Source organism: Euprymna scolopes, chromosome 8, assembly GCF_053919585.1.
Source record: "Euprymna scolopes isolate OS-2025 chromosome 8, ASM5391958v1, whole genome shotgun sequence".
NCBI classification, from domain to species: domain Eukaryota; kingdom Metazoa; phylum Mollusca; class Cephalopoda; order Sepiida; family Sepiolidae; genus Euprymna; species Euprymna scolopes.
This window is the reverse complement of record NC_136489.1, coordinates 62,837,598-62,856,887: the sequence shown is the minus strand read 5'-3', so window position 1 is coordinate 62,856,887 and position 19,290 is coordinate 62,837,598. Positions and strand designations below refer to the sequence as shown.

General features: G+C 33.1%; 1 protein-coding gene and 1 long non-coding RNA gene across 5 annotated transcripts in view; one reads left to right on the top strand and one right to left on the bottom strand.

Moving 5' to 3' along the window:
- The window catches only part of LOC145283593 (5-hydroxytryptamine receptor 1D-like), a 1,014,695-nt gene that overhangs the window by 195,141 nt on the left and 800,264 nt on the right, over window positions 1-19,290 (bottom strand). The window lies entirely within an intron of this gene.
- LOC145284044 (uncharacterized) lies at window positions 8-18,719 on the top strand. Of its 2 annotated transcripts, none has more exons than XR_013868785.1 (2): window positions 8-1,180; window positions 17,981-18,719. It is a non-coding gene; the product is annotated as an uncharacterized LOC145284044 (long non-coding RNA). The 2 variants fall into 2 exon arrangements; XR_013868786.1 differs by having other exon boundaries at window positions 8-1,687.

Genomic DNA, 19,290 nt, shown 5'->3' with positions numbered 1-19,290 from the left:
TGACTATTTAAAAAACCTGATTACATATAATGATAGAAGATGTATCGAGACACAAGAATGGGTATGTTTGATCTGGCAGAACGGTTGTTCATTAAAATTGTGGGGTCTGCGTTCGCGCCTGGTCCACAAAGTATGGAAATAAAAAAATTAAAAATTAAAACAAAACGTTTACATGTGTTTTAGATATAGATGTGCATAATAATACATTGATAAGTATGTTTTAACTTAAATAGGGATGATATAATAAAATTGTGGGCTCTGCGTTCGCGCCTGGCATCCATGGAATGGAAATGGGGACAGAATTTTCATATCTATCTGCATAATTATACTTTGATAATTATGTTTCAATTTGAAGAAATATGGTATAATAAAATTATGGGGTTTTCGTTCGCGCCTGATCCCAATAGAATGTAAATATATCACCAAGTTTAACAAGGTTTTTTAATATAGATCCACAGAATATTGTGATAACTGTTTCAGTGCGAACAGGTATGGTATAATAAATTATGGGGTTTATCTATTTTATTTTTACTTTCATCATATTTTGCTTTGGTTTTGATACCCCCAAATTCAACCCACATTTACAACCCTTCCTTTTCATAACCTATCATACTTTCATAAATCAGAATCCATTTTCTGTAGGCTGTTTGTGAACCCAGTCAACGACGGGTACTTTTGCTAGTATATATAACTGTCCATTTCCTGCCTAGTGGATATGTGTGCATATTTACGTATAAATTTTAAAACAAATTCTGAGACGACAATAACATAAAGATAGTTTTTTAAACAAAATATATGCATATATTTTCTTGTTTTTAGATGCTGAGATGAGGCACACACGATTTTCTTTTCTTTATTCGTTTCCATAGTTATTGCATGTGCCACCTGCCGAAATATCTCCCTCCAAATGGCAACGCCAAGACGCGAATTTTAGTTTTTTATACGATCATTTTATTTTCATCTGAATTTACTTCCAGAATTATCTAACTCATGTTGAAATTAAAAATCTACTGTATCTTGCGCCCGATAGCTTCCTTCGGGTGCCCTGAAGCCGTCCACTTTCTCCATGTTGCTGGTCAAATGCCTGTATCGACTGCCAACGACAAATGTCCAACTCTGACTGTCCAGTATGTATTAAAGCGAATTATTTATTTCCTCGATTCTCTGACGTCAAATACAGGTAAGTCATTATTGTCCTGGTCGTCTTATTAATTTTACAACTAAATTATAAAATATTCTTTATATAAATAATTCCTCAATCTTTTATTATAAATTCTAACTATGAACATGCGTTTGTTTAATAAGTTGTTTATCCTGTTTACACACTTGGCCCGGTAATAATCTATTGCGACTTTATTTTTTTAACATTCCAATAATATTTTCTCTATGGAATGTATGTATTCTATAACAACTGACAATCGTTATGCCTCGCTAGGTTACATAACAGTGTAAGGTATTACAGAATATAACACTTGGCAATGCGACTCCAAATAACCTGCACCCGGAAAATTCACTTGCTATATAACAAAAGCTGTTTTTATTTAACTGCATGTAAAATTGAAGTTGGAAGTATTGTTTATTTCACAGGCCCGAATCAAGTGCCATCTGTTGGCGAATAAAAGAAGCATGGAACGCAATGTATGTGTGTTTGTCTGTGCGCCACACTCGTATACAGGTGTTTTCTGAGGTTAGTATACCTTAGCAAACTCTCATCTTTATTGATGTTCATAAGAGCTTTTCTTTGAGTTAACCACTCGCAGACAAATCGCATTTATATATATATATATATATATATATACATATATATACTCATTAATACGTCATATACACTAATGACAAGGAATATATATTAGACTACATGAATAGACTACTAAATATACTCGCAATGATAATGATGCACGTAGATATACTGTTAGTACATATACACTACTATATCGACATGGCGCGACCATATTATACATGCATAATTATGGCATACATACATATACGGATATTATAGATCAATATAGATATATAGGTTTATATTTATATATATATGTGTGTGTGTGTGTGTGTGAGTACATTCATATATATATATATATATGTGTACATCCATGTATAAATGCGTGTGTACATAGAGATAGATAGAGAGAGAGTATGTGTGAGGGTATGAAAGAGAGAAGGACCATGTGATTTATTGTGTTTATCTTTTATATGCATCATCACGTTTCATAACATCTGATTTCAAGTTTTATCTATATTTTATTCTAACAGCGTTTCTCATTTTTATATTGTTCACGTAATTAGCATATTTTTCTCATATTGTTATCACGTGAACGCTGGCGGAAGAAAAAATAACATCAGTGTACATAGAGCATGGAACGATGAATAAATGTTTTGATAGCATTATTATTTTGCTAAAACATTACCATTTATTCACTGAACGATTGGTATAGACATTTCTAAACGTTGACCTCTTGTTTGAAAACGAAACCAATTCCTTAATATACTACTACTACTACTACTACTACTACTACTACTACTACTACTACACTATAACTACTAATACTACTCCCATAACCCTTCTTCTATAACTATTACTACGTATCATACTATTTCATCATATAATACATGATAATTTTAGCTAAGTGTACAGGAGTACTGTTCGATTTAATTATTAATATTTGTCGCCAGAATTAAGAATAAATATAGTAGAATCTCGAACAGATATTGCCATTAGAAGTATTTTATGTATCATTAGAAATAGTATCCGGGGCGACACAAGGGGAAGTAAGAAATGCGATGGTGATGTGGGTATGTTATAATACCCACGATTAGTTATCAAATTGACCAAACCCGTTCGGTAACATATATAATTTCATTTCTCTCTATTATTAAGTATAAGAAACTGTATAATATGTATAAATTCAACTATGTTTCAGTAATTCTCATGGCTGTGAATATCAATATGCCAGAAAAGAAAAGCTAACATTCACAATAGAAGACAATGTGTGGCATCGTTTAAAAACAACGCTTTGCAGTTCGTCTTTTATAAACAGATCAAATATGTGTCCTCCGACGCGTAGACAGTTGTCACTCCTAGTTATGACGTATGTAAAATCAACGCATTTCACCGATAGTCCAAAAACAAGTTCGTATTCAATAGTGAAAGAGGAAGAGAGAAATCTTTCTATCTATCTATCTATCTATCTATCTATCTATCTATCTATCGGTATTATCACGTTGACGGATAAACGAAGTTAATCAACACTGAGACTAGTCAGTACTACAATAGATGACCACTTTGGAATTCCAGGCGTGCATGTTCTCTCCCGCTAATCTCCGCATTATTGTCAGTCGTCGTGGATTTCTCCTCGCCACTGCACTCAAGCAGGTTCAATTCAGGAAAAGTGTAGTGGAGGACTATGCAACCCTTGCCTTACAATTATACACGAACCACCCTTACATGGGGTATCTATTGTCTTTTGAGACTTAACGAAGGTGTTTATCTCTCTTTGTGTCTTTCTGTTTGTCTGTCTGTCTCACTCTTTCTATATATATATACACACACACACATATATATATATATGTATGTGTGTGTGTGTAGAGAGAGAGAGAGAGAGAGAGAGATATGTATGCATATATATAGAAAGAGCGTTAAAATATTACAGATTTTTATAAAGGGGAACTATCAGGGTACATAAAGCGCTTGGAGAAAGCTTGACATGCGTCGCCTCAGAGACATAGTTCACAGTGCATCGTAGCTTACATTGCACTAAAGAGAACCTACTGTTCTTGTTGGCTTTTTTTTGTAAGATTGCCTTCATACAATGTCTTTAACTAAAGATTAAAATGTAAAATGAAAGTGTCATTATAAAATTGTGCTCTAAATAGAAGACATACATTTCGAACACGTCTCTGTTCTCTACTAAAGAACCTACATTTTATTTTATAGGTCGGACTAATCAGCTTGTCCGATGATAAAATTTCTCACATGCCCTTGCTGTACGAGGGTTTAAATTTTGGTTGCATCAGACTGTTTCTCCTTATATTCGTTTTATTATTATTATCGGATTTGGGGACATTGGAGACATTCCGATACACGACTTATCTAAGAACACTCTCAGACACATAAAGATATATCGGTGTGAAATGAAAAAAAATCAGATTAGTCGTTTCGGAACTCATCGAGAACAAACTTATATATATATATACACTGCGTATCAAATTATTAACAAGTTTATATTTTTTCTAAGATTTAAAAAACGAGTGAATACAAATCCATGAAACTTTCAGAAAGAGCTTGCAATACTATTCAGCTACTTCAGTTAAAAAATAAAAGTATTTAAAGCAGTATTAGCGAAACTATGGCAGAAGATAAGACTATTTGTTGCTTTAAGTGTGTCAAGTTATTAATAAGGTTGAGAAAAAACACAACATAGCCATAACTTGTTTATTGAAATAGTTTTCAAACCATACATGAACTAGGAAAAATGCTTAGAACACAATAACTACATAGCAATCTCTACGTTGACATAATTATGCGATCCTTTTTTATGAATGAAAGCCGTTGTTACTTTTATGATAGACGTTGGTCCACAGAATTAGTCAAATTTGTAATTTCGTCAACGGTTATTCTTCGCGATACTTCTTTAAGAGCATCCAACAACATATCGTTGCTCTTAAATTGCCGTCCACTTCCATAGAGGCGTCTGTTCATGATACTCGAAATGTTCTCAATTGTGTTTAAATCCGGCGAATTCGCAGGCCACTCCATCTTCCGTAGGCCAGAGAACCCCAGTTTTTGAAATTACAGTTTGCTTTGTTTGTTGCATTCGGAAGAAGCATTATCCTGCATAAAAATAATAGTTCTTCTGAACGTCAACCTTTGCTCCTTCAGCCATAGTTCAAAGTGCTCCTTCGGAAAAGCTATGTAAGCATTTGACACCATTTTTACGCCTTCTGGGACTTTCAATGTGCCAACTAAAGTACCTCTAATACTCGCAGCCCAAATCATTATCACACCACCACCTTGTTGGCGCTTTAAACGTCATCTAAGACCCATCTCTTGCTTCAGCTATGTGGACCATCAAGAGTGACGCGCACTTTATCCGTAAACAAAACTTTGGAAAATCCGTTTTCATGTTGTCCTCTGCCCATTTTAATCGGTTTTGTATGTGATGTTGCTTTAATGGAGGGTTTGTCACATGACGAACAGATTTTACCACTTTTTTTCAGAAGGCGTCATCGAGTACTTGTTGAAATATTCTTCAATCTGGCATGTTAAAAACTTCTCGACTTGTCTGCCCAGGGTTCTTAACAACTACACGTTTAATTTGGAGTAGAGGACGGTGTAAAACATATCTATATTTACTTTTATCAGCTCTCTTACGTACATTTGTAGGGCCCTTAACAAAGTTCTTCAGATTTTGATGGTACCTTTCATCATTTTCGATATTTCGAGAGTAGTTTTAATTTTTGCTAGCTTTTGTGTAATAGTACTCTTTTCAGAACTACTCAACCGACCTTTACGATCAATTTTATTGGCGAAACAAACTGCCTTGTTAATAATTTGACACGCCTCAAATACCGTGGATTCAGCAATTACGGTGGCAAGTTGTTTACATTGTGCAGAACAGTGCACAAATTTCACAGTATGTGCAGCTCAGCATCGCCAACATTTCCGAACCTTCTGATACGAAACTACCGGTACGTTTCTGAAACTGGTAGAAAATTGTTATTTCGTTAATAATTTGACACGCAGTGTATAGTAAAAGCCGCTGCAATTATTCCAAGATGTTGTAAGTTTTTTTTATTGTATTTCTATATAAAAACCGCAGCCCAGCCGTATGAAATTATTCGCCAACCGGGATGAATCCACGTTTAATTTTGGGAATAACCTGTCCTGATCTTTACTGTACCCACAAATATACACAAACTTCTGTTTACATGAAATGCGTTTTAATTTTAAATTATAAAATAACACATTTAATCATTTTAAAACTTCATCTTGCATTATCTATTTTTTTTTATTTGTTAAACAACGTTTTTAATTTAAATTAAATTTTTTGCAACCAAACTTCTGTTTACGTTAAGCAATATATATATGTCGACTGAACAATACCTTTTAGTGATTTCGTAGTTCGAGGCTATTTGTACAACGACACGGAAAATCTACCTAAAATCCCACGCATATTTTTGAAAAAAAATCGAGTTGCATATATAATTTTCGTTTGCTTAGAATACAAACGCCTATCTATGATTTGCTCCTTATTTCAACTTTTGTATTATAAACACGAATTGGTCGGACTTATAAACGATATAATACATAAGAATAGAATTAAAAATAAATTCAAAAACTTCATGAAGTAAATCCATAAATGACATTAAAATATTAGTATAAAAGAATCCCTGTAATTAATACTGACGCGTACATATTGGGAACGTGCTTTACAACCTAATTGAAACACAACTTTTCAAGTTATATGTAAGAGTATAAACAAAAGTTGAATATATGCACACACCATCAGTTAAAATACGAAAACTATTTTCTACTGAATTTGGATTGATTTCGTCTTGTAGCTCTACTTTTCATACCCAGGAAATTTAGGTTAATATAGTGAATTTTCATTCGACCTGCATATTTTGATTTAAAGTAGAACCATGTATTTTTCGCCATTTTTAGAATTGGAGCCAACCAAAATTCTGATTTAAAGTCGCTATCTGCGTTCTACGTCTATAAAAGGGATTTACCGCAAGTTTCATTATTATTTTTTATAAGTAGTCTGTGTCGGATCGGAAGCACTCTGGGTGAAAACAAGCATTTTTAGAGCCTGGATCAATCCATGAACATTCCTGTATTGACAACTCAAGACGTTCATATTACTGAAAAATTGAAACGCATTTTATTAACTAATTTTTTCGAAATTCTTTATATTTGAGTATGGTTAATATTAATTATATTAAAGTATCATTTTATGTAAAATACATTTTTTGCTTAATTTATTAACTTAAAAATGAACTATTCGTTTTCTTTTCAATATGTTATAAAAAAAAACTATATTTCTACAAAAACGAAAAGGTTTAATTTTAATGGTGTTTCCCCTTACAATGGAAAGATAATTTCAAAATATAACGTATCCGTATATACTATTCATTCGATAAATAAGAATAAAACAGATTGTTATTGTTAAAATTATATGTATATTTTAATAAAATTTATAGATGATTCTTGGATTTGTGATTTTTATTGTAATAGATTTACATTTAAGTACATTTTATGATGTAATTTGGGACTTTAACTTAATTTAAAGATGTAATGTTACATTATAGTAGTGTTTTCATTCATTTTCATAACGCAGTAACTTAGTAGTTAAAGAAATTATTATAAATTATTGTTTCTTACGGAGATGATATAACAAAACTGAGATTAATTAATAAACAATAGAATTGTTACTTCTGAAGTTATAAATATTGTTAAGTAAAAAAAAAAAAACTACTTCAGACCACATCAGGAAATTTATCAATGTTATTTGATAATTATACATAGTTATTTTAAATGAATATTTTCATTTAAATGTAAACAGACTAGCACACATAAAGTTTACAGTAGAATTTCTGTCCTAGTTTTATTCACGTGTTTAGAATAACAGCGACACAACCAAAGACCACATTAAAATCTAGTATATAATAATAACAAGGCTAAATTCTATCTACATATATAACTGTACATTGGACCTACTTGAACTTTTGATGCGTATGATTATGATAAGAAACAAAATTAATGAAAGCATTGCAATTGGGAAAAATCATATAAAAGTATATATATATATATATATATATATATATATATATAACTACTTCATTTACTCACATAAATTAATATACTAAAGTATACATTTACGCGTAAACTTTAAGTATGTACTTCAACAGTGCTCAATACGTAGGTAAAGGTAGTTAGTAAGTTATAAATGCTTACTCGCCATATATATTTTATAACTTACTATATATCTATATCTATATATATATATATATATATATATATATATATATAAAGAAAAATATATAATATATATTTAGCACATTATATATATATAATATGTATATATATATATATTTCGCACATTATATATATATAATATGTATATATATATATATTTAGTATATTAATTCTCTAGCTGTATAAAAGTAGAGTACTTCCTAGGATGGAGCAGTGTTGCCACATTTGGACAGGAGCTGATCGAAACACCTATTCTACCTTGACGGGGTTTGATTCGTAACCTTGTAGGAAATGCCATTTCTCTTCCTTGCAACCTCTATCTCATAGGAGAGACATTGCTAGCCTGTCTCTGCTCTATTGTTATTTTTATTGCAACACATACACATACACAAACACACACACATACACATATATGTATATAGGTATATATATACAGAAAGAGAGAGAGAGAGAGAGGGGGAGCGGGAGAATTAGAGATAGAAAGAAAGAGGCTCTTGAAACTGTGTACATAACATTATCTACCGCGTAAAAATATGCAGCATTTGTTTTCGATAACGGCTAGACAGGATAACGCGCTTTTTTTGTGACCACGCAAAAAAAAAAAAAAAAAAAAATCACATTCACTGATATCGAGGCTGTGTGTGGTGGGTAACCCCACAGAAACAACCCAAAAATGTGCAAGGCACGCGCGCTACACCAGACACACTCTTTAGCCGACAATGACATCAGTTAGCGCGTGGGTTAGGCCGCTATAAAGTACAAGCAAAAATAAAAACTACGTCTTCTGTGAAGTAGTCAGCTACAGGAATGAGAGAGGGGGGAATGAATGAATGAAATGTAAAAAATGATTTGAGTGAGACAATGACATATAACAATATATATATATATATATATATATATATATATATATATATATATATATGCATTAATATATGTCTGTATATAAGCAAGAACGTGTTACTTTCTTTTAATGACGCCTAGCTAAACTAGCACACATGCATTTGAAAACAACGAAAGCGATAAAACATAGGGGTAGAGCGAGAGATAACCATCCAGTATAACATTACGCCCAGCACCTTATCACCAGGTGCAAAATTGTGAAGGTTAGAACATAAAAAAAGTAAAATAATTTTGTGTTAAATCCAGGTGTAGGATTTAATTATATCGCCGAACCGGTTTTCTCAGAGGTTTCAATTCTAAGTCCACATATATGCGTACATACACAACCACACACAGAAACACTCGTGTGCACATGCACATTAAAAACCGCCGCAGAAACACACGAAAAGATATACAGGTCAACGCACCCCCCCATATATATATATATATATATATATATATATATATAAGATGAAGAAAAATAGATAGATAAATAGATTATTTAATCCCAACAGAATCAATACACAATAGAGAGTAGAGCTTATGATATGTAATTGATTATATATATATATATATATATATATATATATATATATATATATATATATATATATATTTGTCCTCGCACGAAAGAGCAGCACAAAATATGTTTTAAATAATAATTATAATAGAATAACAATAATAAAGACTTTCGTTGGCGAGGACTACTATTGACCGTAATCAGTTATACAGTCCTTTTGGGATTTTCATATCTATTTTTCTCGTTATGTACTGAATATTTGTTCATGAAACGTATATGAAATATGTTCCTCATTAAATTTTGAAGATTTTCTATTCCGAAAATATTTCAAAAATTTAATCTAAAACCTTATTTTAAACTTTTTATTAAAATCAGTACAGATTTTCTAATTATTCGGAACTGTATTCCAAAGAGGGCGTTGCAAAAACTAAGTTTAGGTGTGAGTACAAATACAAACTGAAACAGAGAGAATATTCAGACCTGTAATAATATAAAGAGGGGTTGCACAAATGAGTTGTGGTGCGAGGAGGAATAGAAGCTAAAATAGAGAGAAGGAGAGTTTTAAAATATAATCCTAAAAAGATAAGATACATGTTAGAAAAGAATTTTATCCAAGGCATGAAAATTGTTAAACAAAATGTTTTTATTATAGGCTTTAAAAATAAAGGTACAAGATTCAATTTGAAATTTATTCATCTTCAAAGTACACTTTTATGAATTTTACAAAGTAAGGTATAAAAAATTAATTTAAATTGAATCAAAAAATTACCTTGGATTTATTTTATGCAATGTTCATTTTATTGCAATGTAGAAACATTACCTTTCATCTAGCAATTAATGATATAGATATAAAATTTGGAATGCTTTTTTTAAGTGCAATGTACATTACATTAAGTAAATCCAAGGTAATTTTTTGATTCAATTTAATTTTAAATTTTCATACCTTACTTTGTAAAATTCATCAAATGTACTTTGTTTAAAAATGTCCATGGCTTGGACGAATTGCTTTTCTAACCTATATATATATATATATATATATATATATATATATATATATATATATATATATATATATCTTATATTTAATTGCAAATTTCAGCTTACAGAATCAATTTTCTTAAAATGTGATATATATATATATATATATATATATATATATATATCTTATATTTAATTGCAAATTTCAGCTTACAGAATCAATTTTCTTAAAATGTGATATATATATATATATATATATATATATATATATATATATATATATATACAAGACTACATGTGACCCGTTGGGGCAATATGCTATATTAGCTATTGAATTCATGTATGAGCGTGGTACTTGTGACGTAAAGAATTTTCTTTTTGACAACGGCCGCAGTTTTCTAGCAGAGCTAGACTTTCGCAATTAGAAAATGCAGCTAGAATGTCAATACCCTAGCACCAATTGTTCATCATTTTTAGTTTAAAACAGACAAAAGTTAGTTTTGCATCAACATATTTTGTTCCTTAAATGATTTATGTTTTGTAAGTAAAAATAGTTAGAATTTATTACATATAAAAACATTTGTTTTCCGTTTTTAAAATAGTAATCCCGACAAAAATCTGGTTGACAGTTGTAATATAAGGAACAAAATCATGTTTACACAGTTTTGCGATTTTTTCATTTCTACCATATAGACGAAACGCTCGACATTTTTTAGAAACCCTAACAAATCGAGCGATTTTATCGAAAACGTTTTGTTCTAATCCCGTGTTACTCTTAATAGGAACGTGGGAAAACATTAAATCTTTTATTTAACTTAAAATGTTTTGTTTTTATTAATTCATTTTATATTCGGAAATTTTGAAGTATACGGACGGCGGCAATTGTGCTGGTGGGGAAGATAACTCTAATTTCTTCTTGGTCAAATACCACAGCAAATAAGTAACAAACAAGATTTTTTTCCGAACACAAAAATATTTGACAACAAAAACATTTATTGAATAATATATATATATATATATATATATATATATATATATATATATATATATATATATATATATATATATATATATGTATATATTAGTGTTGTAATTTCTTTTTCTAATTATATAGAACCATATTTCCGGATTCTTGGCACCCGGACAGTTTACTCAAACATGGGGGAAAAATATTTCCTCATCGTGTAAAATTACCTGTTTTCCCGAATAATCGCTCAAAAATCGAAAATTAAACATGATTTTCCTACGAATCGAACACCGACGGCATTTTCTTACAGCTTTGTTTAACAAATTATGAAGATTTTAAAATATATTTTTATTAAACAGACGACTTTGAACAAATTGGAAGAAGAAAAAAAAAATTAATCACGCCCTCTAGTTATAAAGGGTCGCATTAGTTCTATGGTTATTAATAGTGTAAGGGGGTAACAGGATGTCGTAAACCGGAAAGTGGCTTACATCACTCGTTACAAGGTCATTTGAGTTTTATAATTATATATATTGCATTTGATTCTAAATTTCAACTTACAGTTGTAATTTTCTTTCTATATATATATATAATTATTTTATTTATTAAACATTTGAATAGTTTATTAAAAAAAAATTTCCCCGTCTGTCGTATTGCGCTAGATTTTGGGTGCAACATCTGCATTCCCCCTAGTCACAAATTCTTCCCACCGTCACGCAAAGTAATGTAATTTATGAATTTAACAGCCAGTGTGCTACTGGCTATGTGGATCGAACCTCCTTTAACCTGCAGTTACGCATATATCATATAACATATACTGGCAGAAATTAGACCAGGCAAGTCACGTCGTTTTCGCCCTTCTTCTGTTTTGGATCTGCCATTGGCCAACACCTAATTGAAAATCCAGCTTGTGCTAATGCCTATAAAATGAAATGATTCAGAATATTACACTGGGTTGACTCTTAAAATCATTTCATCTTTTTGGAGTCAGTCTCAATTTTTTCATGCAAGCAGTCGCGCTGCCGACAGAAAAATTCGTTAAATCTTTAGACTTTCTCAGGGATATATCGTTTTCATCCCCGCACCATGTCAATTGTACATATATATATTTTATATTATTGTATATATATTTGACACGAATTCCCATTTGACTTTTCATCCCCTTTTTTCCGGATATCTTCGAGTATTTGCTCATACGTAACAATTTGTAACAACCTGATGAGTGTGCTCAATACACTTGCAAAGCAAACATATATATATATATATATATATATATATATATATATATGTTTGCTTTGCAAGTGTATTGAGCACATCCATCAGGTTGTTACAAATTGTTACGTATGAGCAAATACTCGAAGATATCCGGAAAAATTATTACTGAAGATAAAACGGAAAAAGAGAGAGAGGGAGAGAAAGAAATAGAGGGGATTAAACTATTAGAGGAGCAAGAGAGATGATGATAAAGTTTGGGGGGCGACAGTATAGTAATGTATACTGGTGCATATATGTTGTTGAGTCAGTGGGGAGATTGCATTACTTGGAGGTTTGTGATGCATGAATTTTTTACACCTATGTTTCTCGTAGCCTCTCACGTATTCACGGGTTCTCGAAGTTAAAAAAAACAAAAACACTGCATTGACTTTTCTGAAACAGAACCCGACATATGGGTTCCTTAAATCCTTAAAGCCAGCCTCTTAAATATTCCGGACGTGGAAAATTTGAACAAATTATACAACATTTTGAATTTTACTTGGATTTTTGACTACACATTACGATACATGAAGAAATCAGTAAAATACGCACTGTTGAATTGATTGTTGAAGTAGTATTTTAAAGAACTTTGAAAACATATACTGAAGTCTAAAAACTGTAATTATAATCATGAACATTTCTATTCAATATGGAAGATGTTTCCTAACGACGTGATAGCGATATCCTATATGGCTTGACATTCTGCCCGTACTTAGTCGTGAATATTTCTCAACACCCCAAATATATTCACGCATATTTTAAGATGTAAGATGATGACGATTAAATTTATCCTCTAAACGTGCCCTTGGCTTCAGTTACTGCCATTTAACCTCGAATATCATTTACAGATTTTCCCAAAAAATTTTATAAAAATTACTAGACTATAACGAGTATAGGCTATTTTTACTCGGCTTAAAGCATATATAATTTCATGTAATGCATAAAAAAGTTGCATGATTATGTAATAAACAAATAATATCAACGATTCCCAAAAACACACTTACTCGGCGAAATCTAAACCAGAAATTCCTTCCCGTACCAGTAGAGTACGTATTTAAGATTTAAAATATATACTTTAAATACTATAGCCACTGAGGAGACAACAAACTACAACAAAAAAAAACTGTAGGCAAAAGTCATCCTTAAGCGCCAAATTAAGCTGGCATGCTAGCACACTATATATACGATTGTAAAAAAAATTGTGAATATTTAATTGGTTTCAAAACATAACTTGTTTTTTCCTATTGTTATAATATTTTAACCACAGTATAATACTATACTCTTCAAAAAGCCTGAATATTTTCATGTAGTTTCGATTTTTAAAACCAAAGATGTGAACATTTCAATATTCAATTTGACTACTCGCACACACACACACACAGATATACATGCACATATATATATATGCATGTATATATATATATATATATATATATATATATATATATATATATATATATTATCTAGTAACTAACGCGGAATAAGCCCCATCGATATTGCCGCCAAAATCTTTGCTGCGATAGTAATGATGAGGTGTCAGAGAAAACTTTACTCCAAAACCAAACAAAACCAATGAGGATTCCCTCTAGCCCTGGATGCACAGATCAGATTTTTAAGCTGCGCCGAATCCTTTTACATCACAGGAGCTTTCAGCAAAACTCACCTGGGTGCTTCTTCGACTTTGACGCTGCCGTTGACACTGTCGACTGTGAAGCTCTTTGGTAGATAATGTAGGCCGACGGCATCCCCCCGAAACTGCTGAACTGATAAAATCTGTCTACTTATCCACACGTAAAAAATTCGCCACATACGGTCAAGATTCTTACTTCGACATACGCTTGGTACTCCGTCTAGACTGTATTCTCTCACTCATATTCTTCAACTATGCTATCGACTGGATCACCTCCAACACTCTAGTCAATTTCCCAGATGTCACTGTAAGCCATGGCCTATGCCACTCTGACTTGGACTATGCTGATGATATAGCTATCCCGGGCAAAAGTTTTGCTGACATTCAAACAGGCATTAATCAGATATAGATATTTCCTCCAAAGATTGAATGTGGATCAATACAACAAAGAGAAAATTATTAGCGGCTGGATTCGTTCGAAAAAATTCACAACAAATTCTCCACATCGGAAAAATTCTCCTTGAAGCAGTTCAAAATTTCAAATATCTGAGTTCTATTATGAACGCAACAGGCCAAGTGAAAGAGGATATTAACAACCATATCAACAATGCGAATATCGCCTTCTGCCGCCTTCATACTCGACTCCGGTCCAGAAAGCAAATCAGATTCGGTACAAAAATTTGAATACCCTAAGCTTTTATCCGCACCATTCTCATATACGGACACAAGGCCAGTAAGAGTTAATGATCTCCAAAGACTGGAATTTTTTTTTACGATCAATGACTACGCTGCATCATTCGGGTTCGTTGACACCAATTGGTCCGAAATGTCACCATCCGTTCGTGCAGCCGAATACCATTCCTCAAACAGACCCTCCTTTCTACCGTTTTCGATGGTTTTGTCACACTCTGCGCTGGCAACCAGTGGACTTCATTTATGCCACCATTAATACAGCCCTACTCCTGGGTTGGAAGAAACAATACAAAGGACAACTGAACACCTGGCTCAGCACGGTAAAGCAAGTTGCCGAGCTGATCGTGTGTTCTCGCCTTTACAAATTGCAAGAACAAAGTATCAGGTGGAATTGCGAATAGGTGGACCTGATATCGATCGTAGCGTTAAACTGACGTGCATGGGCGGCGGCTGTACGGGATTTATAAAATTCATTCTGAGTAAAAACTCTACAGCTCATCAGTGAACGTTTACACAACAACAACAAAACAATAGATTTATGTACATATATATTTCCTTGAAAGTTGCCTCTTAGCAAGTCCAGAAGGTCACACTAGGATAAGAGTAAATAAGTGTAAGTATTTTTTTAGCCAACTCCATGATGATCAGTAGTGGTTGAAATTGTGTAAGACTTATGTATTCAAGAAGACGGTTCAACAAAAAACGTATTTACATTTGATTAGATCACGACAATATTATAGTCAGATGGTTAGATTTCTTGTGTCACAGAGGGACAGATCTATGAAAGAGGCTCTCTGTGTGGTATTTGTGCTTAGTTTTAGGAACGGATAGAGAGTAAGGGAAATCGTTGACTGTTCTAGCTAAAAAAATATTTTTTTCAAACGCCCTACAACAAAAGCCATAAGACTAGCATTTATCATAAAATACCGATAAAGCAGAAATAGACACGCAATGAAAAAATAGTCTTTATGAAGGCGAAATTATGCTCGCCCACTAAATTCCGAAGACGATTTTGTAACCTGTCATGGTAAGAAAGGTTACTCCTTAGAGCTCTTCATTGCATGTGACAACATCTTGGAACGTATTCAACAGCATACGGAATGATATAAGCGTTAAAATTATCCCACCGGTTTTTACACTTAATCTGCCAACGAATCTGATGTTTGTGTTCCGTTAAAGTCAGGAGTTAAGGTCATCACCAGAATTGTCAAAACACCGTGCTTGTTCAAGACGAGAGTCGTTCATTTTGTTTGGAGCCAAATGAGGATTTCAGCGTTGCTGGTGAGGGGATCGAAATTTTATTTTGGATACGGTAAGGCAAAACTAGTAATGTGTTACTCAAGTTTATAACATGCTCCATAGTAGAGAGGAGAGGAATTGATTATAAGCATTGCCGGCATTTGAAGGGTTGCCATAGATGCCAGTCTCGTCCTCATTGATGTCGACGAAAGGTCTCAAAATATTATTATTGAAATCGTTGATGATAATTTAGGAGAGTTATGTCACCTTTGATAAGGTAAGATTCGCTTGTCTAATTAGTCTAATTAACCATATTGGAGATGTATAATTTTTAATAGATATGCCCATTTTAAGCCATACCGTAACTGGAAACCTTGTGAAGAAGATCCTTATGCAAAAGCCAGTAAAATATTTAAGATATGTCAGCAGATATTGCTGCAGACACTAGGACAACATAAATAGATTCACGGATACTGAGTGATGTTCCGTTCAGCTCTAGAAGTGGAACCCATATTGTATGTCACCGAATAGGTTATTTTTAGGGTGCTTAACACCATTTCTATTCATCGCAGACTTAAGTAAATTACTCATAGCGTAAAGTAGTCAGATGGTCCCAGCCAAGAGAGATCGAAGGGTTAGCAAAGTTCAGATCAACTTATCAGAAATATAGTTAGTCTGATTGGTATGCACTGAGAAACAAAGGAATAAGCTCCCGAATTTTTAAATACTGGAAAAAACGTTAAGATTTTTCATGCGATTGGGAATCATCTCCACTTCAGGTAGCGTTTCAACAACTTGGTTAGAATAGAAGCCAGTTCCGGTTACAGGATGTTGATAAGTATGGTTAGAATATTAACAAGGTCAGTTGTTTTGCTGGTATGAAATGTTCTTGTTAAGTCTGGCATGATCTCAGACAGATATATTGTAGTCGCTTACAGAATTTTCGGCCTTTCAGGGAAAAGGTAAAAACCAGATCACAAAGAGTAGAGTTTAATGCGAAAATCTTACCGGAGAGTTTGGCTTTGTCAACTGATGACGTAATCAGTTCAGGACCGTTTATAATGGTTTAGATAAAATATATACGCCTGTTCATAACCCTGCTTGTTATGCACAAAACCTCGAGGTAACCAAGCCTATGCTTAGCAACTTCATTATTAAGTCAGTTAGGGCTAAATGCTTGCATTTACTAAAGTACTTTTGCAATATTTATGGTCATTCATGTATGCTGCTTTAGATTCAGAACATCTTGTTCGTTTTAAGCTCTTAAAATAGCGAATTTTCTGTGGAATCGCTACGGAACATTCAGAGGTGTCCCACGATTGGCTATTCAGTTTTAGAGTTTTGAAGATATAAATATCAAATACAAAGAGTTAGCACTCTTCTAAGTTGGATGCTATAAAGGACATAACCTTTTTGAAAATGGAGAATATAAGTAAGATCATAGGCAAAGCAAAATTAGACTGGAACGCCTCAGGCAACACGCATAAAAAACGCCTCACCTAAAAGCAAGGTGTCAAAGCCGGGAACGAGGGTATTTCCTATATATTACCCATGTGACATACCTCAGTCCGAAAGTGACTGGGCCAGTTCTTGACCCAAAAACTGTTGGGATGATTGATAAGAACGGTTTCTTATGGGTAATTTCTACCCAAATATCTAAGCAATCGAAGCAGCGAGTAGAGCAACCCTGCAACATTAAAATAATGAAAAGGAGATTTTATGTGTATGTCTGTATAATTAAAGTATATTGTCGTGCGGGTGCCACGATATAATTGTTGCCCTCGCAAAGAAGATATGATTCCATTTCAATTTAATGAAAACTGGTTTTCTTTTTTATTGCAGGCCAACTACAAGTTGGGCAGTGGTGTATAAATTCCAAGAGCAATAGGATCCTTCTATCATGTCTGAAGGTGACAAATGTTCACCGAACGACATAGGAAATGCACCGCTCTACAACTCATTCTCTCTATCGATTTAAGTTATAACTACGGGACCATTGCCAGCACGATCCAAATGCAAATCTGGACAGTTCATAGCTTTATGGCAGAGCTCACCGAAGCTTCCGGCAAAGGTTATAGCCTTTGCTGTTGTTTAAAGTGAGAGCCACATCATACAGCTTCATTTTTTTAAATTCGACTTGAAAGTCAACACCAAAGTTTACTTGGAAGTGTAAGAGAGTGTGGTGATCTCCTGGTGCAATCAAACAGCCGTTCGTAGATCTTGGATGTAACAGCAGGTCTTGCCGTCGGCCTACAAATCTAAAGAGACATAGGTCTGGCTTCGGAATAAGTGCTACGACTTTCTGCTTTTCACCCACTGACCCCTTACATCACCAACCCTAACCTGCTGAACTATCCGTTTGATCATGAATTGAGAACATCATCAACATTACCTCCACCAGCCTGATCGACGCCCTTCCGCCGAATTTAAGCTGATCTCCTACCGGCGCTTTAAGAAAAAGATTGCTCTTAATTTCAAACCCGTATCGAGGCGGCGATTAAGGCCGAAGACAATTACATTAAATAGATGTCAGCTCTACCACATAAGCAAGTTAGTTGAAGTGATTTTTTCAATAAAAGTTTTAAAAACAATTTGTTGTGTTTTTAGAGCGAGAATCGTTTAACTCTGTATATACATGAAACAATCTTCTTTTCAATAGTGTACTGAAGATGCAATTGTATTTTGCAATCATAACGTGCACAATAAGCGGTCGCTTTAAGCTGTTCGTCCGGGAGCATTTATATTGATAAACATCTGCTACGCAAGTCTGTGACAGAACATACATTGATAGATGTTAATTGAAAAATTAGTGATAATTTCATGAACGAGCTTGGATATTTAATTTAAGATCGTCAAACCTATCAAGGACACGCATGGTCAAATGTTTCGCATCATTTTTAGAAATCTGTTTTTCATATAAATGCATTAGGTTATGCAAGTTTTCCAAATGAAAAGAAAACAATACTATTCTTGTAATATATTGAATAAGAGATTATATAATAATTACATGCAGTTATCTGGAGAAAATAATTTAATAAAAAGAATAAAAAACTAATTAGCCCAAATGCTAAAAAAACGTCATACAATTGCTATGTTTGCTTTCTAGTGTGCCTCTAAAAGTATATACGGCACAATCTCGTTGACACACTGAT